This window comes from Lolium rigidum, chromosome 7, assembly GCF_022539505.1.
Source record: "Lolium rigidum isolate FL_2022 chromosome 7, APGP_CSIRO_Lrig_0.1, whole genome shotgun sequence".
NCBI classification, from domain to species: domain Eukaryota; kingdom Viridiplantae; phylum Streptophyta; class Magnoliopsida; order Poales; family Poaceae; genus Lolium; species Lolium rigidum.
This window is the reverse complement of record NC_061514.1, coordinates 34,974,912-34,990,713: the sequence shown is the minus strand read 5'-3', so window position 1 is coordinate 34,990,713 and position 15,802 is coordinate 34,974,912. Positions and strand designations below refer to the sequence as shown.

Here is a 15,802-nt window from a genome sequence, read left to right as displayed (position 1 = left end):
GTAAATAGCGCGCTATAGCGCCAAAATAGCATAGCGTCGGCTCTCCAGATATGCTATAGCGTGCTATTAGCGTTGGAATAGCGCGCTATTTTTTTCCATGATAGTATCACCTGATAACGATGCGTTGCTATCAATCCATCTGACCATCTCCACTCCACACAGGAAGAGTTCCTGAATTGCGGTTGCAGTATCCGCGGTGGCCTGTAAATCGGCAGCGCGATTGGTCAGGGGCTGTTATCAGACGAGACTGTACTGTCTCTGTGTCACTGCAGACGTGGTGAGGAGGATGATTTATCATAATAAACAGCCGCACGGCGCAGGAGATTCAGTTCAAACCGGGCAGTGGCCAATTTTTTTCTCCTCATGCGGTGATGCTACTCTGGCACGTAGTAGTTGTTAGTGTCAGTGTGCAGGTCACCACTCATTCTTTTTGGTTTACTGTACTATGGAAATACGGAGGAGTTCAAGTTGAACCGTCCCGTACTACTTCTAGTACTTGACCTTTTGGACGTCGAACAGCCAGATTCTGATTTTTTTTGTTAGGCTGATTACGCATGCACGTACGAGGAGCCGCCATCAGGGGAAAAGATCCTACCATGTAGCAAATGGCACTTAGAGAACAGTTACAACCAAGAGCTGGAATCGTCTTTCGACAGGCCTCTCGAGGTGACGGTCTGGACATTTGCCGTCTCTGTTATAACAATATAATGGCGATTATGTCCGCATAGGGCTGGAATTCGAGCCGAGCTAGCTCGGCTTGACTCGCTAAAGCTCGGTCAACAATCGAGTTAGCTCGACTCGACTCGTTTAACAATCGAGTCCGGATTTGAAACTCGGCTCGACTCACAAAGCTCGCGAGTAACTCACGAGTAGCTCGTTTAAAACTGTCAAATAGAACATGTAAATTGTACAATGCATTTTCCCCGAATATGTGGGGATAAATGATGAAAAACAAGCATTAGGACTATGGTACCACAAAAATATAAACCACAACGATCAATATATCATCAGCATAAGATTGTCAAGTTGAGAAACCACAAATATACTTGCGTATTTTGCTGGGCTTGGGCCAAATTCATTTTTGCCGAGCTAAACGAGCTACTCGCGAGTTCGATGAACTCGGCTCGTTTAGCTTGAACTCGTTTAACAACAAAATATGAAACTCGGCTTGGCTCGTTATACACCGAGTTCGAGTCGAGGCGAGTCGAGTCACGAGTTACTCGTTTAGCTCGCGAGTTTCGAGTTTTAATTCCAGGCCTATGTCCGCACGAGTGCCGCCCTCTTCCTCTCTTCTCTGTACTAAGAAAGTTCTAGTGGCAGTCTATTATTAGTTTATAACTACCATCGCGTTCCACATAATCGTCCATAACGCAGAGTTAGGTCATCCTTGTTTTCTCCGGTCTAGATTTTGAATGCACATCATCAATCATTCTTTTTGTTTAAACTTTTACTTTATTGCGAACAAAAGAAAATTTTGCAAGTTCTTAGAGAGGAGAGGGCCAACCAAGTGTGTAGTGATCTGCGGTAGAAAGAAGGATATGGCACATGAGCACGTGTAGTCAATGTGAGTAACAAGTCCAAGTTTGAAGTGCCGGTTTCAGGGATAGAGAGATTGAGGTTTGATTCTGAACTACTCTACGAGTTCAAAACTGACTTTACTCATTTATGTACCGGTTGGCATACTTTTACCTTGGCTAGGTGATTGCGTTTGACAACTAATAATTCGTGTATTTAAAAAAGTAAATTCCACTTTTTACCTTCTAAGATCAATTTTATGCCACTTTTTACCCAATTTAACAGAAACTCCTCAAAACTACCCAATCTAGCATACTTTCTTCCATTTTTTACCCTTTTCTATATTAGTGGCTGCAGCCATCTCTGAAAATTCAAAATTAGCAATCATTAGTGGCTGCAGTTCACACACGTAATAATTGCAATGTACACAAAAATCAGATTCACAAATTTATGTCTATTGCAACTAAAAAAATCATGCCGTAGTCAAGTACAACTTCAACACACATCTAATCATCCTAGAAACAAATGATTGAAAGCTTTGCACTCAAACAAAAGTTCAGGCACCCTATATATGGTCCGCATGTTTATGATCTAAACTCTGTTACGATAGGTATATCCATCGATGAAATAGTTCAGAGTTATTTTTGCTTTCTGAAGTTTGCATTAGCGTGGCCAATTCAGATGTAGTCTCAATCTAAGAACTTAAAAAAATGGAACCTAATGGCAATACAGTCTGTAATAATAATTCACGAAAGTTTCAATCTTGTAAACATTGATCACTGTCATTAGATTTAATCTAAACCCACTCCCGTTAGGGCAGCATAACCGGAGCAAAGAGCCCTATACATTGGAAGAGTATATGAGACCTACCGGTGAACCACCTATTTCTCCGGTGATCGCCCCCGTTCACTGGCCACGCGGTGAACTAGCAGCCCAGTCGCCTGCCTCTGTTCGGTTTTCTCTCTCATGCGATGCTAGAGGGCGAGCGGATTGGTACTGTGATGTGGGTTGGTTTGGCTAAACCAGCGGGGCACGCGGATCAGGTATGGCTCGGCCCAAGTAAGGTGTGACGCCCTGACTAAATCGGCTCGGCTAGGCTCAAGAAGTTGACTAGGACACGCCACACCATACTTTGAGTGGGACCCACCAGCGAGGATGGGGCAAAATATAGAAAAAGGTAAAAAATAGAAGAAAGTATGCTAAATGGGGTAGTTTTGAGGAATATCCATTCAATTGGATAAAAAGTTGTACAAAATTGATCTTAGGGGGTAAAAAGTGGAATTCACTCTAAATATGTTCCTAACCTGAGGCTTTAACCCTGTTTACCCATTGCTTAGGTGGCCAATGTGCATTCATCCACATCCACCCACCCGTTCCATTCTGCGCCACCGCTACCACCTCTCTTTGAAAAACATACTAGATTTAGATGTGCGCCTTGGCGCACGACCCCGTAAAATTCACGCTGATTTACAGTTAGTTTAACAACGATGAAAATAAGGTGTGCAAATATAGAACTTTTTTTTAGGTTTTACAAAACAAAATTAATAGGTTGAAATTAGGATAAAACACATGAAGTTACGAACGAAGCAGCAAACGGTTCTATACAATCGGAGGAATTTAGGAATATATTACATTAACTAACACAGGATGGTTCTTTTCAAGAGCAATAGAAGTAAGGAAAGAACAACAAAAGCAACATCTGCATAAGATTATTGCAGCATGGTCTTTAGAGGCCACGACACTTACAAAATGTAGTTCTAATAGATACTTGCACCTCCAAATGTTAACACGGTTGCAAATGAGAAGATAAATTAACCAACAATTAAATGTGCGAAAAATAAAAGATAAAAAATGGTAAGAGTAGAAGATTAACTCATGTTCGGTACAATAAAATCACGATTATCTACGTTGGCTCTTGATCTGAGAGAAGTAATTCTTTCTTGTTTTCTCCAAATGCTTTCCAGAATGTTTAAGCCTGAAACTCAAGTCTTCAAGTTAATAAGGAATTTGTTCCAAATTGGGTCAATGCGGTCTCATCCCTGGCACCTCACAACAAGAAACCCGCCTCTAGTAAGATTCTTTCTCTATAGTGTTCTTCTTCTAGCAACCTTGGCGCATGTTTCCTAACTTCCGCACCGAAAAAACGATTCAGAAATCGTTATATTAATCGTGCATGAGAATCTAGTGAATGTAAGCTATAAGTGAAGAACAACTTTGTCGTATGGAACTCAATGGAAGGAAGTACACGGACAATTGAGCACAAAAGAATGCCAAAAGCAACATGCATGTAGAGAACCAACCTGAGGTTGGGTGGTTAGAACGGTGGTTGTACCCCCAGCCCACCAGAATTCAAACCCCGGTTTGACATCTGTGTGTCTCATAAGGCGGAAATATTCATTCAGTGGGAGGCGACGTTCCCGTCGACAGCGAGATGCATGTGGTGACTTCGTCAATTTCAAGATTCAATCCTCATAGAGGTAGGATGTGTGTGCATTCATAGGGGTGAGTGTATGTGCATGTATGTGAGCATCTATGTCTGAAGTGTGTTTCTAAAAAAAAGCAACATGCATGTAATAAAGTGTGAGTCGGCCTGGTGGATGCTGAATGTTTATATTAAAAATAACTAATTGAAGAAAAAAGAAACAGGAGGAGGCCAGTTTTATTCTTTATCTATAATAAAGTGGCCTAGCTATAGTAATAATATTGGGCCTTCTTCTCTGTTGGTAGGCCATATTGATGGGGCAGGCTGAATAAAATAGTCTATACGTTGTTCTCCTCTTTTTTTTGCTTGGTCACTATTCACTTCTTCTTGCGTTCAGCACCAGAGAATCAGAAAAGAGCTAGCCGTAGAAAAGGAACTAAAGTGTTGCAGCTTGTCGACAAATACTGGGAAGGGAATCCCCTCTTTTTCTCTAGCTAACCGACAATGCTTCCCATCTCCTTGGCGATGTGTTTTTCGTCGTTCTCTAGAACTCGTGTCGCCATGTTCAAGGCACTGGCCTCGTCGGCAAGATAGCAGAAAGGGGAGCAATATGCGGGGAGAAGCGGCATTGCGCCGATTTCCCGAGGCCGCCATGGAATTGCGCCGCCGTGCGGCCTCGTGAGGGTGCTCGGGGCGGAGGTAGCTGCTCTAATGGTGGGTTTGCATCGTTCCTCCCATCCAAAGCTTCCAACGCTGCTGCACCAATGGTGGTGTCTCAGGCCTGCTCCGCTTCTATCACGGTCACCCGTTCAAGTCCCCGCTGCCGGTGGCCGCAGCGTCAGCCCCGTCCACAACCGCGCCTAGTTCGTCCGGGGCCGGCAGATCCGCCCAGCCGTCCTCCTCCCCGTCGCCATGATCCCTTCCCAAGCCTCCAAGAGGATGCCGCTCGCCTGGCCGCCGCTTCCGCCTCCTCTGAGACCACCGGGTGAGTGCTGATAGTTCTTTCTGGCGCATCTCGAGTCTAGAGATTAAACTGTCGTCAGTCGGTTTGGTTAGACTCTGGAGGAAGAGCAGTCTGTTCAGTCCTTGCAAGGCTTTCTAGACCTTTCAGTTTTGTTATATATTTCATAATTTTTTTCACTGATTTGATAAATCGGTTTGTTGATGCAGATGAGCAAAGCTTTCTCTATTCGTAGTATCCTGATTTTGCCAGGTCATGTCTTTACTTGAACATGAAACGCAACTTCCGTTCCACATTTTATATTGCTGTTGTTGGTCTTTACATGCTCACCAATAAGGTTATACTCTAATTCACACACTGATCATGTATTTGTATTACCGACCACTGATCCCCTATTAGTGTATCATGAATTTGTACACTATTTAGACTTATGCATTAATTACAGCCCTGTTTGGCAGTTAAGCATTTCCAGGAAACCTTCAGATGTGTAACCATTAACTTGTGATCTGAAGTTACAGGCTACACACTCGGGTACACGGATTTCAGATGTTGCTCCTAAAGAAAGCACTACATTTAATGAATACAGAGATTTCTTGGCTACAGCAGCAACACTACAGGTACAGGCTTGTTCTTTCCATTGATGTCACATGTTATAGATGCGTCTCAAGCTACGATCAGACATAAAAGTATGTTTTTTCTCTGAAACTTCCGCAAGACACAAGTATCTGCATAGTAGATGCATAACATAATGAACCAAGTTTTCACGAAAATATGCTCAAAATTCCACGACGTTAGAACCTGGAAGATAAAACGAAATCAACAATCATATGTATCAATGCAAACCAGCTCACTCTTATTTTTTATGAAACCAATCTGCTTCTTTAAACGAACAAAGATGAAATTTAAAAAACTGCTTACACTTGCAGTGTCAAGAACAATCTGTTCAAACATGAAAATAGTACAACAATGTTCCGGAAAAGATGTACCAAGTGATTCATTGTCTGCAGAAACCCCTCTCGCTTGAATATTAGTCGGTCGACAACGTTTCAACCTTGTGATATCACAAGGTCAATTTGCAAGTAAATGGAAAAGCATCCCATACTTTATTACGAGTGGGGATATTATACATATAGATCTGGTGACTTGTGATAAACAATAGTGACTCACTTATATCCAGCATCAACATCCTCTCTGATTTATTGTATGAAGCGGTAGGAGACAACTCAGTAGTAGCAAAAAATGAATATTTGAACTTGCATAGTCAAGGACGCCCTGTGTGACCAGCATTGCCATACGTTGTGGCATATATGTTTATCCATTTCTGATTTCTCAGGCCATATTCCTCAGTTCCTGACAGTGTCAGCAGGCCGAGAACGCCAACATTCTAGCTAGGTCATCAGCCATATCTTCACTTGCATGATATATCCGTAAGCGGACTAATCAATATAATAGCACAACAGTAATGTTCAACAAATTTGAATAACTCAGGCGGCATTAGAAGAACACGATGCTACAATTTAAAGGACACTAAAACATATAAAAACTGTATAGCTCCAAATATAGGTAAACAATGATAGTTGACATTTGGATGGCACTAAAACCAGCGATTCACATAGGAAAACAAAAAAATTATATGCGGAATCATTTGCCAAATAATTATGGCTTCCATGACAAGGTATTATTAATTATCCGACACCACTTTTGCTAAATCAAAGTCTAAGTCAACAAACTAATAGTATTTGCAACTTCGAGTGTAGCCTAAAACAATGTAATTAACATGTGAAACTAATCGGGTATTTCCCCTTTGTTTCTTGTGTTGCAGCTCTAGGCTGACAGTTCTATTCTTACTTCTTTTTGTGCATAATTGGTCATGTTGATTTGAACATAACATACAATGTTGACCATGAGTGATAGCTGATCCATTGGTTTGTTAAGAAATTTTGGACTATCTTTGGGTCTTGGCTGTCAAGCAGAAGTGTGGAACTACAAGGACTTGATACCTAGCTTGCACACCATGAGTCTGGTAAGAAAACAACGTAAAACGCATACCTACAGTTCAAACCTCTCTTGATTAACGCGGTGGAGATGCCTATAGATAAACCAATGCTTCAAGTGACATGCACAGTCTGCAAATAAATCATGTCGGATAGTTTCTTCTTTCAGAACTGAAAAAAATATACCGGATAAGTACCATTCATCTCTTCTCCAAAGTTGCGTAGTCTGAATATGTGAACAGCCTCTCGCTGACATAAACAAGTGCCCAAAAACCCCTTTAGAAGACCATAAAATTGTAAGGTTGGCTTCTCAACCTATCATTGCACGACACATGAAAAACAAGTATAAATATAGAAGGAAATACAATCCCGTAAGTAAACTAATGGAATGCTTATGATAAATAATAGATAAACATCCAATGCAGGAACCATAATAGTTGTTCGATAAAAGATAAGTTACCAGGTGGAAACAGGAGTAGCTTAGAGCCTCGTCATCCACATGGGATCTAACTTTATCTTTGCATTCTAGGCAAACTTGTTGAAAGAAGCTATTACTCTTCCCTCCATACTTATGAAATACATCCAGTTGTTCCATCCACCCGATTAGACAAAATCTCATGGCCATTTTGGGGATGTCCATTCATCTTAGAGAATCGACGATAAACAGTCAACGAACAAGTATACTTAGAGAATGTAGAGAACTCTACTACACTCAGCAATGGCCGACAAAATCCATTGTAATTTTAGCACATATATAAGCAGGTAATACGCAGGTACACGAAATAAGTAGGTATTTTTCTTCGAAGAGAACAAGATGAATAATTCTTAGTGCTTACTGATGTGCAAGAACCCTGGTCTGGAGCATAAGTATTTCATGCATCAGTATACGCTTTATTGGACAACAAAATCACAACCCAGAATTTAGCAAACAACAAAATGGAGAAACTAAATATCCAAAACTGTGTGTATCCCATTTATCTGTATTCATATGAAGCAGACCGAGGTGTGGAAAAACAGAGTTGATGAATTCTTTTTTTAACCATAAAGAATTTTGTTACTTCGCAAACCAAGCAAGACATTACAGAGTAAAAACAATAAAATCATAAATAAGAGTGGTTTCTGCTCTTCTTTCAGGACATACTAATACACTGGTCGCATAAAGACACTAACTATTAAGCTAGCATTCCAAAGATAAGTATGCATCCTTTGATTAGCTTATGAAGTGCGGAGTAGAACACTCAACCTTTATATACATCTTTCCAATATGAACTAACAGACATCCTACCACATATGAAAACAAATAGTTTGCTCATCCACTATTTAATTAAATGAGATGTACCTTTACTGTACCATTCATATCCAGTATCTAGAGTAAATTGTCCATGTTGAAAAATTTGCACTTCATCCATGTTTTCGATGATATATAAAGGAGCTTTGATGATATATGCTGTTATAGTTTTCGTTATCTAAAGGATGAGTTAGTATGGATAAATAATTTGATGATAAGGCCATGCTAAGTTGCTAACTCATGGACCTCATGTGTAGGTAATGATGGAGGGATCGAGTATCTCAATGTTCAGAAGGTACCAGTTTGCTCCACAATAATGAACCCTAGTTCAGAGACATTTTGTTCTTGATCCATGTTCTCCCGGATCTGGGATATGCGCACAACAACATTCCTCTGAGACCCTCGAGGTATGAATTCTTTCACTCAGATTGCTTGCATTGCCACTTTCCTAGGTTTCTGCAGCATAATATTTTCAGTCAGTTCCAATAGGCATGAACACTGGTAGAAATTGCATCCTGGAGAATGCGGAGAATCGACATATTAGAGTGACTAACCTAAACCTACGCATAAGCCACCAGAAAGATTCAAATTACAAAAGAAATGCAGGTAAAAAGTAAATAGAAGAAGAGAAAAACATTGCGAGAACAAACAACCTAAATCAGTGCATTGGCTAGTAGCTAGATAGAGCCAAACTAAGAAAGAAGTGTAAGGCAGAAGGCAAAGAAATAAGCAAGCCAATGGAGTTGGAAAATAGGAAGAAAGACCCATGGTCAGTTCCAGTAATTCCATGATAGATTTTCAATTACGTGTGCAACGGAAACTTGGATCATTCCCTGTACTTAAGTTGGTCTCGAGATAATTTAGGCAATAGTTCATCCTCCCGATAAATTGCATGAGGTGTCTCAGTTTAACAACGGCAGCCTGAATGTATTTTTTGAGTCAGTTATAGTAGGGGGGAAAGGAGAAAATATATTTGCATTAAACCAAGAGATAGCTTGTCACCTCGTCGACACATGCATATCTAGCTTGACTTTGCTTCCACCATGTCAGAAACCAAGTCAGAGAAATAATATATGCCTTTGAGCATGGCATACAAAGAAATATGGTGTCCCGAAAACATAGTATATCATTGACATTATATATGCTTGAAATGTAATACACAACATGCAAGATTGTACAGAGAATTAGTTAGAAGATTTTTCTTGTACCAAAATAGGAAACAAATACCAACCACTTTCTGTACTTAAAACACTTTCTGTACTTAAACAACGTACCTAAAACGATAGAGAAATGGAAGATCCATCAGTTCAGTATTATCCAGCTGATAGAGCCCACATTTATGTATGATCTAGAACACAAACAATCAATGATTTTGGCAACCAATAACCATATCTAGGTAACAACCAGGTAAATCAGGTCTGAAAATAATCAGAGATGAGGGGAATGGTGAAAGAGATGTGCTATTTGTCTCTGCAGTCAAGGGGGACAACAGGTTGGGGAGCAGCAGCAGTAGAGAGGCGCAACTAACCCCAAATACATTATATGCCAACTTATTCTCAATCAAAATTCAAACTAAGGCGTGAGCTACTTATATAAACTATACAAACAGGTCAGAAATTGCTCTAGTAACAAACTGTGATACAGATAAGCTAGCATATAGATAGGAAGAGCTCATAAAGCTCGTAAGTGAAGAAATAATAACATATAAGTAAAATTATAATTAGGTCGCCCATTTACCTATACGAATATCAATAGCTTTGAAGGGTCATATCTGAATAACCATTCATTGTAATTCTTTTTATGCACCTGAAAAATAAAATAGGGCAAAGAAGTTTCTCAAAGGGGATCCCCATAAATTGGAGAATGCAAAACTTGTACAAAATAACAACCATGATTCACGAATCTTAATGATTGAATTACCGGATTGTAATTCATGCTATTGACCAAACTGAAACTTTCATATAGATGTGCATGCTCTCATCTACTGTCTATACCTGACCATACCTGTAATATAAACTTCAGAAATATAAGTTCAATCTTTGTCGGAAGGCCTTGATGCAAACATCAGCAGAAATATAAAGAATAGGTCAGGTATAGACATTATATTTCTGAAACCATATAAGTACATGTCGGCAGGTCGGAAGGCCTTGGCAGATCATTGATTGGAGTTAGAGCATACATTCATAGGGGGTAGTCCATAAGGCTATCATTTATCTCCTGTGCAGATGTGTATCTGCCATATCCAGTACAAAACATATTAGATGGTGAACAATATTTAATTACATTCAAGGCAAATTATCACTTTGGAGGGCAAATTTCTGGGAAAATCCTTTACAATAATAAATAAGTCTCTGTAATCAAATGACCTGAACAAAATTAAATATCCACCAAGAGGGAAAAATTATCATACTTTAACAAAATTAAATATCACCAAGATAGAGCGCAGCAGCAGCATGGCCTCGGTGGCCAAGCAAATAACCATTTTTCTAAATAGATCATGCATGTATACCTGCCATATAGCGAGAGAGAATTAACAATAAAATTAGATCTAAAATTTTAACAAATATAAATTGGTCCGCAAAAGGTAAACAATCCTCAAAGTTGCATGGATAATCTTATGTAAACACCCAGGAAGAAATCATATGTCAGCCGCTTTCTAAATTTGTACAGTATTACTGTATTAGGGAACAAATTGTATGTAATTTCAGAGATGACAAGCATTGAAAAGATGGAACTCACCATAATCATAAATTAACGCTGGACTTGCGCACATCACAACAACAAACATATTCTCTCCCATGTGGTAATGTAACCATCCTACAACTGATTAGTTCTTTTCTTCATAGCCATCTTCAAAGGAGAGAGATTCATCTGTGCACAGAAAATATGACTACTAAATATATTTCACGAGCCAAACTTTCCAACACATTAAGCGGTACAACAAAACTGTATGGGACATGATGTAAATGATACTTGCAACAAATTTCAGAGAAGAATGAAGCTCTCAAATACAAATGGAAAAGGTCCACTTGGATCAAACAATTAGGAACTTCTGAACAAAAATCATGCACAAAAAAACAGCCAAATAACCAATCTGGATTCATGACATGTGAGAAAGAATGGAGCTAAAAACTTATCACGAGAGTATGTAACCTGCATATGCAAAAGTCATGTCGAGACATGGTATCAAAGACTAAGAGAGGCGTCGAGGAGCTCCTGTTTGTAGAAGCTGGGGCCATGATGACAGTGATAATCTCTCACAGTATACAATATGGCATAAAAAGAACCAATCTGTACCTGCAGTGCTTGGATTTTACTCAAATACCTTATATGCATAGATACAAAACATCTACACAAGCAAATCTGAGAAATTATGGGGAGTGGATGGGAGAGGGGAGGAGACAAATCAACAGCAGAAAAATTACACAGGAGGCTACGAGTGCCCTTACCTGGCTTGTGTTGGTCGAGTATGACCTTGGCGGGGAGAGGGTGAAAGGGATGGGTTTGAAGGTTGGCCGCGCGAAGCGGAGGCGGCGCTGCTCCCGGTGAGGATGACGGCGCAAGATCAAGGTGAAGCTCGACGCGGAAGGCGGTACGTCGAGGCGCTGCCAGCGCCCCCGCGCGCCTTCGCAGGCCGCTCCATCGCCGTCGCTGTCCGCCATCGCCGTCGAGGGCGGAGCTCCAGCAGCCCCTCTTGCCTGACGAGCTCGGAGGTGCTGGGAGCGCGAGAGAGCACGTCGACGCCCTCCCCGCGCGCTCGATGGCCTGCGGAGGTCGCCCTCGCTGCCTCCCACGCCGCCCCTACAAGGACCGGTCGCGCCGCCCCTTGCCCGCGCCGGCGGCGCCTGCCGGAGGTCGCCCGCGCCAGGGGAGGAGCCGGAGCAGGGATCAGCGGCGCCGTGAGGGAGGAGAGGCGCGCGAGATGCCATGTCGTCCTCCGCCTCGATGGGGGGATGGAGAGGCGGAGCACAGCAGCAGCCCGCCGCGCACAGGCCCCTCACCACCGTCACCTGCTGGCCTCGCCTTGGTCACCAGCCCGCCCCGCATGCCCTTGCACGCTCGCGTGCGCGCCTGCTCAGGAACCGTGGAAAGGGGAGGAGGCGTCGCGTCGCCGGCTTCGCTCCATTGGAGCCGAGGAACAGAGAGGGGCAGGAGCTGGCGGCGAGCGGGGTCGGGATTGGCCTAGGGTTGAGGAATTGGGAGAAGAACCATGGGGATTGGGGAAGAGGAACCGTGAGTGGGGATTGGGGGAGAGAGAAACGTGAGTGGGGATTGGGTGGGCAGCCAACCCCTTACGCCCGCAGCCACACGTAACTAACTGGAAACCCACCCAAGCGACTGACGAGTGGACCGGACGAGCTGCGGGTCCCAAATACAGAAGGAGGCGGGTAGAAATTGGCTGTTACATGGCTTCATCTAGGAAGGTCTGGCCCGGAATGAATGGACGAGATCGACTAAGTGAACCCAGCTAGCAAGATCCAACGGCCACGAAGCTGAAATCGCTGTGAGAGCCCCATGGGGGTGCAACAATCATACCTTTAGATAATTCGGAGACTTTTGCCCCGAGGTTGTTGAACCCTTTGGCTGCCCCTATAAAATCAAACCCGCCATCACTCCCTATGGACTCACATATCATAGTATGAGGAGAAACATTATTCCTCCTCAACCATTCATGTCTATCATCGCCTAGCATTTCATTCCACCATTCAAAATCCGCCGATCAAGGTTTGTGGGTCAAATCGATTGACGCCATGCAGCAGGTGATTACTTACAGTCAATCAAACTGGGGTTTTAGTTTCTGATTTCAATTGCGGTTCATGGTTTGCTGATGCTGTTGTTTTCTGTGAGGGCTCCAGAAGTCTGTGCTGAAGCTGGACCTGCACGACGGCTGGCAGAAGCAGAAGGCCATGGAGGCCATCACCAGTCTGCATGGTATACTAGCTAGCCTTCTCTTCTTTGTCCTTTGCTCTGCTTCGTCCCAATCACCGTGGGAGCTGACCACGACGCACCAGTCTGCAGTCTAGTGTGCACCCACTGATCCATAACTTAATTGCCTCAGGTATCGATAAGATTGATGCTAACATGGAGAAGCAGGAGATGACGGTTGTCGGCACGGTCGACCCGGTCCACGTCGTGGAGAGACTGCGCAAGAAGCGCTTCACCACGCACGTCGTCTCCGTCGGCCCAGCCAAGGAGGAGAGCAAGGACGGCGGCGCTGAGAAGGGCGGAGACAATAGCGACGCGAACAAGGACCTGATGTACATGCCATGGTACGCGACGCCGCACCACCCGCAGGCGTACTGCGTCATCTGTGGATCGACGAGTCGATGCCCCTGTCCATACTGTAGATAGGTTGGCTGGCCTGCCTGCCGCTAGATCGACGGCGTGCCTTACATATGGCCATGCAACGTAAGGATTGCACCGGCCGGCAGCCGTGCATCTGCTGATCGAGTCTGTAATTTGCATACTATATGGAATTACAGTATATGGACTGAAACTAAATAAAAGCATCTGGATTGTAATACGTGAATGTTGACTGAGAGTTATCTCCCGTTTTCTCTTCGTCCTTTCTAGAGAGTTATCCGCAATTGGGACAACAAAGTACCGTGATAAAGATTCAAGCATTCACCAACAGAAAGCCTGGAGTCTGAATCTAGTTGATGCTCCACCTGAGAGTTGCTTTCAGGCAGTGATCTCGATGAAAACGTGAAAAAGGATGTCCGAAGTTTCGGACTGTTTTAAATAGTCCCGTGTGCTTTCTTCGGCCTGAGTAAAACCTACTGGTGCTTCGCTCACGGGTCCTAACACCCGATTACGACCTCAGAAAATACACATTATTAACTGCAGGCCTAAAAAGGCTGCTTCAATTGATCATCTTTTGTGTTCTACAGATGGCTGTGAATATGCATATAGTACTATATTTTGTCCGTCCATTATCTGAATGATAAGTATGTTTCACATTTTTTACTTTGACTTTTGTGAAGACTTTGACCATATTTAAAAATACGGCCATGTTTAACCTCTCGATTAAGCAACCTGACGTTGTTTACCTCAATTTATTTTTCCATACTGGCAAGCAAACCCACATGTTACAATAGCATGACAGCTCACTAGATAACACCCAACATGCATGGCGCGCAGAGGAGAGTGCAATATAATGTGGCTAACGATACTTGTTCAACAATAAGTCGCACAATTTTTTACAGATTTTAACAGAAACATGATAAAATGTTAGAAGTTTAGGGAAAGAACAAAACATAGGGGCTTTAGATATAAAGCCGGGCCTAAGGCCTTATGTTTAAAAAAACAAAAAATAGAAAATTAAGTCACACACTAACACAAAGTGCAAAATATTATCTTTTAATGTAGAGTAAAAATGGTCACAATATCACATATAGGGGTAATAAATACATACTCTATACTAAGAATACTATATGTTTTTAAACAAGGCAAAAGGTTCGAAAAACATAGTTCCTCTACCATAAAAAGGTGCACATACTACCGGAGAGTAGTGTAGCATTCCACCTTGCCATCGCAAAATGCTCCACATACTACCGGATAGTATTTTTTTTCTCTGAGTATATGCCCTGTTTGCCGACAAATTAATCTCATTGAGGTTTGTATCATTGGACTAAAATTGCCATGATTCTATTGAATGAATTCTTGCTATCTTCTGCATCATCGGATCTTCCGACTCGTAGAAATCTCCAAATGTCTCGTTTTATTTCTTCTTTGAGAAGTCTTTCTATATATTGCATTGTTTTCTTGGCGCATGGCATGTTTGGAAATGGACTACTGTCCTTCACACGTGCATGCCGGGAGTAGCTATCAGTGTGTGTACACGAGCTTTGTCCTCGCAGGGACAGATAGATACTGATGCATGCATCGGAGTCGACCCTAATTCTCCCGTCAACTTATTATTATACAAACAACCCACCTAGATTTCTCGAAGCAAAGAACGGACGAGCTCATTGCGCTGATGCTTTCTGGCGGAGCAATTCTCGGTATGCGCACGACGGCCATGGCAAAAGGGCGCGTCATACGGTCATAGTCTCATAGATAGGCTTGTCATATATCCTTTGGGCGCAAGGTATCCCTGCGTCCGGCCAGGAAGAGTCACTATCAGAGTGTTACGACAGCACGTACGTACGCACTTCACTTGGCCAGGTTGGGTTCGGAGGAATTCGGGATAGCTTCTCTCCCGCGTGTTGCCCATGGAAAAAAATAGCGCGCTATTTCGGCGCTAATAGCACGCTATAGCGTTTCTGGACATGCCACGCTACATCATTTTCAGCATATATAGCGTCTATATATGCACTATAATGACGCTAATAGCATATTTTTTAGCCGACGCCATTTTATTATAGCGCGCTATTTTTTTCCTTGTTGCCACGTCCATCGATCTGCAGGTGCATGCATGGGTGCGCAAGCATTTCCAGATGGCAAAAAGGCAATGGGGAGCGGTTGTTTTAGCTCATGAGAGCATATGCTCCTTTTGTTTTGAAATGCATCTTAAATATATTTTGAAATGTAAAAAAATTAAACTAAAAATTCACACGTACATCTTCACATGATATGCGTCAAAAAAGTCGTTCCATGAAAATCAACTTGTCGTGTGGTGC

The 15,802-nt window shown here is 42.5% G+C and overlaps 2 long non-coding RNA genes across 2 annotated transcripts; both read right to left on the bottom strand.

The window, feature by feature from the left end:
• Window positions 1–7,140: 7,140 nt before the first annotated feature.
• On the bottom strand, window positions 7,141–10,178 carry LOC124675320. The gene is made up of 3 exons (XR_006993241.1): window positions 10,101–10,178; window positions 7,353–9,986; window positions 7,141–7,207 (listed from the first exon to the last, which is right to left on the bottom strand). It is a non-coding gene; the product is annotated as an uncharacterized LOC124675320 (long non-coding RNA).
• Window positions 10,179–10,330: 152 nt separating this feature from the next.
• LOC124676785 lies at window positions 10,331–11,767 on the bottom strand. Its single transcript, XR_006993797.1, has 3 exons — window positions 11,630–11,767; window positions 10,920–11,477; window positions 10,331–10,689 (listed from the first exon to the last, which is right to left on the bottom strand). It is a non-coding gene; the product is annotated as an uncharacterized LOC124676785 (long non-coding RNA).
• Between the last annotated feature and the right edge of the window lie 4,035 nt (window positions 11,768–15,802).